This window comes from Montipora capricornis, chromosome 9 (assembly GCF_036669925.1).
Source record: "Montipora capricornis isolate CH-2021 chromosome 9, ASM3666992v2, whole genome shotgun sequence".
Classification (NCBI taxonomy): domain Eukaryota; kingdom Metazoa; phylum Cnidaria; class Anthozoa; order Scleractinia; family Acroporidae; genus Montipora; species Montipora capricornis.
In genome coordinates, this window is record NC_090891.1 from 42,441,616 (window position 1) to 42,448,397 (window position 6,782).

The window sequence follows — 6,782 nt, forward strand, 5'->3', positions numbered from 1 at the left end:
AGATGGCTGTGCCAACATGCCACGTTTTTCGCCTCTTAATTAAAGAATAAAAGTAATAGGGGTATATGCTATTCCCATACTATTTAGCTTATTAACCTGAGATTTTGATTCCTTAAGATGGCTTTTAGAGGATATGTCTCCGCTGAGATTAGAGCGACAGTCTTTCGACTACGAAGGAACACTGATATGAGCCTTAGAGCCATAGCAAGGGCATGCGGCTTCAGCTTGTAGGATTTTAAAAGGGGGAATCCGAAGAATTTCATCTTGCCCAAAAAGAACGGGACGCCCGCAAAAACTAAGTGCCCAGCAACAACGTCTCCTGATTCGAAACCTCAGGAAACTGAGAAATGAAAATCCCAGTTTTTCTCTCAGAGATTTAATGCAGGAAAGTGGGGTGAGCAGTGAAGACGTTTCCGAGAGAACAGTGAACCGCTTACTTCAACGCCAAGGATTCCATGCCACTATTTGCAGACGCGAAAGAAAGGACTATTGACTAAAGATGATATGCCAAGGCGAGTTACATTTTGCAATGTAATGAAAACAATTTATGATGGCGACGTTTGGACGAGGCAAGTGGCATTTTACTTGGATGGGGTCTCATTCGCTTTCAAAACGAACCCATTAATAGTGGCAACGGCGCCTAAAGCAAGAATTTGGAAAAAACGAGGCGAAGGATTAACCTTCGGATGCACAGCAAAGGGCAGTAAGGACGGAACTGGTACTAAGCTAGTGAAGCTTTTTGTACCTAAAAACCTATAGTGAGGGGGTAGTTCTTTGTGAGTCATATGATCACCTAACGGGTAAATTTTTCGCTACTTTTATTGAAAGGCATTTCAACTCATTATTCCTCAAGGCGAACAAAAATGGAAGTAGGTTGTGGCTGTAAGATGGGGATCCTTCACAAAACAGTAGAGCTGCAAAAAGAGCGATGGAGAATTGTAACTGTGATATGTCTCTAATTGAAATTCCTCCCAGAAGGCCAGACCTTAACCCTATCGAGAATTTCTTTCATTTAGTGAGAGTAAGACTGAAGGATGATGCTTTACAACTGAAAACAACTAAAGAAACCTTCGAAGAGTTCAAAGCCAGGGTAATACGCACTATTTACAGTATTCCAGTTAATATAATAAACAAAACTATGGCTTCAATGCCGCGGCGCCTTCAACAGATTATTGATAACAAAGGTTGCCGCATTAAATATTAAACAGGATACAAATTTTCTTAATAGACTAGACCCTCCGTGAGGGTACACTGGGTTGCCTGTGGTACGTGCAGCCCCGGAGGGGGGGGGGGGGACTCCCATATGGAACACACGGGGATGCTAGTTGGAAAATTTAAATTTAACCCCTAAAGGAGACCATCTGGGCGTGGCTCAAGCTTTTTGTGACTCCTAAAGGAGACCAATCTGGGCGTGACTTAAGCAAATTTTGACCTTGGCGGCTTAAAATATTGGCGCTTTGCCCGAAACACCCTAAGCGAGACCAAAATCCAAAATTTACACCCCTACTTTCCCAACTTTCCCAACCGCGAGAAAACCGCGGTAAATCAGCCATCGCCAAAAAATGTTTTTTTTTTCTCAAAAAATATTTAAGTTAGGGGGAAAAAATACATCATTTTAAAGCTAAGAAAATAAGCTTTCCAACAGCATATAACTTATTTACAGAAAACTGAAACATTCTATAAAAGCGAAAGTTGAACGAAAAAATTTAAGAAAAATAACAGTAAAATATGTTTTCTAGGCAAAATTTGCTCATTTTAGCGTTGATTACGAATTTTTGGATGCAAAACTAATATTTTCTGCAATTTATCTGCCTTCTTGGACATAAATTCGACCGAAAACTGATAAGGCACGAATATTTTTAGATTTTTAGGAATAATAGATAACGTGGTTCAATGCGTAATGTGATAATGCGATAAAAGTGTCAAATTTGCGACCCATTGCTAACGGCAACGGAAGCGATCGCATTACGAATAATTAACCTCTGTTGCTAAAAACCACTCAAATAACCGGTCAGTGTAAAACGCAGACTGCAGACTGCAGACCAGGGATAAAATGCAGACTGAGGGTAAAATGCAGACTGCAGACTGTGGGTTAATAAAATAATAATGAAAAAAGAGTTATAAGAGTGTTAGTAGCCGTTTGTACTTTCACACTGAAACCCCAACACAGCTCCCATCACTTTGGTTGCCCCACCGCATGTTTTATCGAACTGTGTAAGAATTGAAGCTGTTTGAATCCTTGTTGTTGTTTGAAAAAGGACAGTTTCGTTAAGTGAGTTGCTTTTAGGCAAAGAAGTCACCACCCCGTAATTCATATGCCCAAGATACCGGGTTTTTGTAAGTTTCTTTTTCTGTCAAGTGTGATAAAGTTTGACAATGAAATGAGCGAAGTCAAAACAAAGATCACAATCGCCCAACTCTTGTTTATGCAAAGTCAAAATTTACTCTCCAAGACGCGTACGACGTTATTTATCACCAGGTAATTCCATCATTTTGGAAATAGCAGCTACTTTATTATTCATCTGCGTCACAAGTTTTCACTGATTTTGGGGCTCATTTTGTTGAAACTCAAGCACGCTTCCAACAGGCTGTGAACCCTTCCTGCTTACAGAGCAATACTAAAAAACTTCTCCCATATCACATTTGAACCTTAAGCTCGAAAATTCAATACACAACATGATATTATAATTCACAAAGGCAGAAAATACCACAGAATCCTTTTCCAGCGAAAATTTTATTGAAACAAACAACATATTTGCTCTTAGAGGCGAAAACCTCTTCCTATTTGATTGCGTGCGTGAAGACAAGAAACTCAATTGTGTCAAATTACCATGTACTTCAGGTAAATACTGCTCACTTTGATTTCGTCTCGACGGGCGATAGATTGTTGTCGAAGTCCAGTACTCGTCGCTTTTGAGATGCATGCCTAGTTTATCCAACTGACTTTCCATTATTGAGCTCCATAAGGGTATATTTTGTTTAAGGATCCACTAAAACGCCATTCGCGTTGCATGACTTTCGACGCCATTGCAGGCTAAGTTAATGATTCTACTGTGTCCACAAGAGAAATCTACGCAGTTCCACTACCCTCTCGATCCTAAGAAAATACGCGCAGAAGGCTCTATACACAAAGACACTACTTACCAGGGGAGTGACAGGCAAGACTTTTACCGACACGGAAAAAAAAAAAAAAAAAAAAAAAAACGAAAAAAAAAAAAAAAATAAAACAAACAAACTAAACGTAGACCTCGACTGGGTTTGCCCATAGGCAACCCAGTAATAAAGATATCTCCTAATGTGAATTAGCAATGTAATCTTGAAGTATCTTAATATAATGATGTACAGCCTAAAACAAGATCAACACATGAGGGAGTGAGAAAAGGTTGTAATCTGTTTTGCACGGGTTACCATTGTAAGCCGTCGAAATTGATAAAGAAAAGTACTGTGATAACCTTTTAAAAACTCATCGGGTTACAATGGTAACCTGTTGTTTATTGCGTAACAGTATACAGCGGAACTCATTATAATGTACACTGAAGTGCTACACTTCTTAGGTGTGTAATCTTTTTTTTTTTTAATTAAAGAAAATAAGTATTTACTCATTGCTTTTTTAAGTATATTGCGTTTGTAATTTACTAGTGATTTTGGTATAGTATTTAGGAGAAGGCTGCACGCAGAGTAATAAAACGTGGCAAATTAATGGTACACTAAATCAATGTCATAATTGTTCATTCTAGTATTAGTTTAGCGAAACATTTCCCGCAAGGGCTCAAAACGACTTGCTCCGACTCCGGTATCTGAGCATACATGGTAAAGACACGCCATCTTACGGACATCATTTGAGTTTCTATATAATCTACCACACCCCCTTTAATTGCAACGATTTCACTTTTAGAAGTACAGAAAATTAGAGTGTCCTATGTCTTGCGCATAATGTGTCTTGGGCGCCGAAAAGTGAACTGGCCGTCCCTCCAACAATAGCAACATCATTGCCATGGTAACACTTAAGCAGACCAGCGAAAATCATTTAAAAATATTATTTCGGCTAACTCTGCGCCTACCCAAGCAAATGTTGTGCTCGCTGGGTTTAAAAATGTTCTATAAATAACTGTCAATGGATTTAATAGAAATGTTTTTCCACAATTGGCTTGGCCTTTGAGAAAAATATTACGATATTTTCCTCTTCCTTTTTCCAATAGTTCGCGCATAGCTGCTGAGAAATCATATCGCGCGATGCAATTTCGTTGAAGAATATTCAGTGCAATATGCAACCAATGGCCGTCACAATTTTCTGCGCAATTTCCTTCGAAAGCTTCTTGGAGGATTTCCATACGCAACATTCGCTGACGCCTTAACGTCTCCTCAGATTTTTCAATCTCCCACCCCGTCCTGATTGCTTCCTCGACAGCTTTTTTCCCTCGGTTGACAATGAACTGTGCCAGATCTGTTATCACTACCATTTCTGTCTCTTGGCAAGTGCAAGGAGTTCCAAGTATGTTTTGATACCTTTGGAGACAGCAATTTCGGAAACGTCAAACATGGTAAGACGCGGTGGTCGTTTTCGCTTTTTTGAAGATGATCTTGTTGCAGAGCTTTCTTCGCCGGACTCTTGGCCTTCAATTTCTTGTTCGTGTTCCCTTTCTGCAGCTATAGCCTCGCTAGCAGCTGTTGTCGCGGGTGGAGGTGTGTTCCAAAGATTAGGGTGATTGGAAGACATCACAACATCGTTATCCTCCTTGATAACATAACTCCATGCAGTGTAATAGTTCACATGACGATTCGAGAAATGGACATTAATTTCGTATCGTGTATGAATAAACTGCCGAACCGACAACCATCGTCTTGGTCTTCGAAGTTTAATGGCCATATGGAAATGAATTCCCCCTTTTTGATGGAGCTCGAGACAACACGCCCATTGCTGAACTGTTCATTCGTTGGAAACTTGTCGTAACTGAAAGGCCTCTAAGACAATTTCAGCAAAACGCTGTCGAGAAGATACTTTAGTAGTATCAGCTTGACTATACGTTATAAGGTAGACACGTCTTACTTCTCTTACTCCTAATTCTACTTGTGATGACTGTTCAACTACAGCGCTGTCCATGTTTTCTATGTTTGAAAGCCAAGTTTCGTTACTGTAATCAAATCTCAGACCACCTGCGATGTGACGCGACGCCTTGCTACATACAATAGCATGATGCGTTGCTATGCGTTAAAATGAACTAACGTTTATTTAAGAAAACATGAACTTTACAAAAATTCAGTTCCTTACCAGTGGTATTCGGTACTTCCAAAGGCCACACAATAATTTTCATAAAATGGTTGCGCAAATTCATTACAACATCAAAAGAATACACACTGGATATCTTCAGACGTACAGCAACGTGACATGATTAAGTTAAGGTTATTCGATACTTTATTCAATAATACAATTGTAGATACCAAACACTTGTAATTGATACCCCAATAAATTCTAAAACGGAAATGTCATAAGCTATAATTTAAGAATAATACAAGAATATTTTCAGCCTAAAATCGGCAGAAAAATAAGAATATTCAGCCTGGGCCGAAAAAACAACATTCTTATAAAAAAAAAAAGAGTGTATTTATACGTATCTTACATATTTTACTTCATTAATTATATCTTTTATTGTTACAATGACCGAAACGCGGTCGAAACGTCGTTCTGAATTCCTTCTTTTCCATCCATCTTTACTTAGTTATGTTTATTTAAAAAATGAGGGCAACGGAAAGCCCCTTACGAACTTGTACAAGCCAAATCAAAGAAAATCGTCCAATAATGCCAGATTTCCTGTAGTCCCCTTTTGTTCCCCTTGAGCAAAATGGATAAAAACAGTAAAACAGCTTTTCCTCACTTCAGTTGCGTTGTTTTTATTCAAGGATATATTCTTGGACAAAGCGACAGAAAGGAAGGTCCGTTCCTTCATTATCAAGTGTCCAAGAGGTTGTCAATGGACTGTCGAACTCAGATCAAAAGAGGTTGGTGTTAGGGCTAACTGTAACCCCGCCTTCGTGATGATTGGCCTGGCAGCTACTAGGCTCCACAATCTCGGTTACCTCCCCTCAAATCTATGCTTGTTTTAACATGACCGCTTCTTTGCCTTTACGTGCCGCATGCCCTTTAGAAATGAAAAAAACTTTATCGTTTGAGTGAAAGGTTAAAATGCCGTGGATTATTTTCAATATTTTCTCCAGTGATTTGCCTGGTGAAGTGAAAATTAATAAGTCGATTTGGAAAAAGATAGCAATTCCGTGTTCCTGGCGTCCTCAAATAACAATGCAGCAAGATGATTTTTTTGACTGGATTTGTCGAAAAGTGCGGTCTTGTCCACTACAACGGGAACTTCTTGCCCTACTCTTTGCCAACAGTGTTTGACGTTCCTTAACTTCCCAGAGAAATTTATGAGCAAGGGTTGTAATACAAGGGGTTCAGTTCATCCTTCTTATTTCAAGAGACATCAGAGTTGAACCATTTGCATCACTGCGAGGGCAGCACTTACTCCTCAGTTATTTAAAAACCGGCTGAGCGTTCGTCCTGCTGGAGTTAAATCAATGACCTCCAGCCTTGTAGTTTGGTGGGTCACATGTTCAGTTAACCGGTTTGTGTTCCCTCGTGGAACTGAAAGAAAATCTCCAGAGACTTCAAAGTCGCAATATAACGAAAGCTTGTGCATTTTAGGCTCACTTTAATGAGTGTAGAAGACTTCCAGTCAACTGTCCAAATGATTGTGGAGAACTCGTCCCCAAAGAGGAGGTTTGATTTT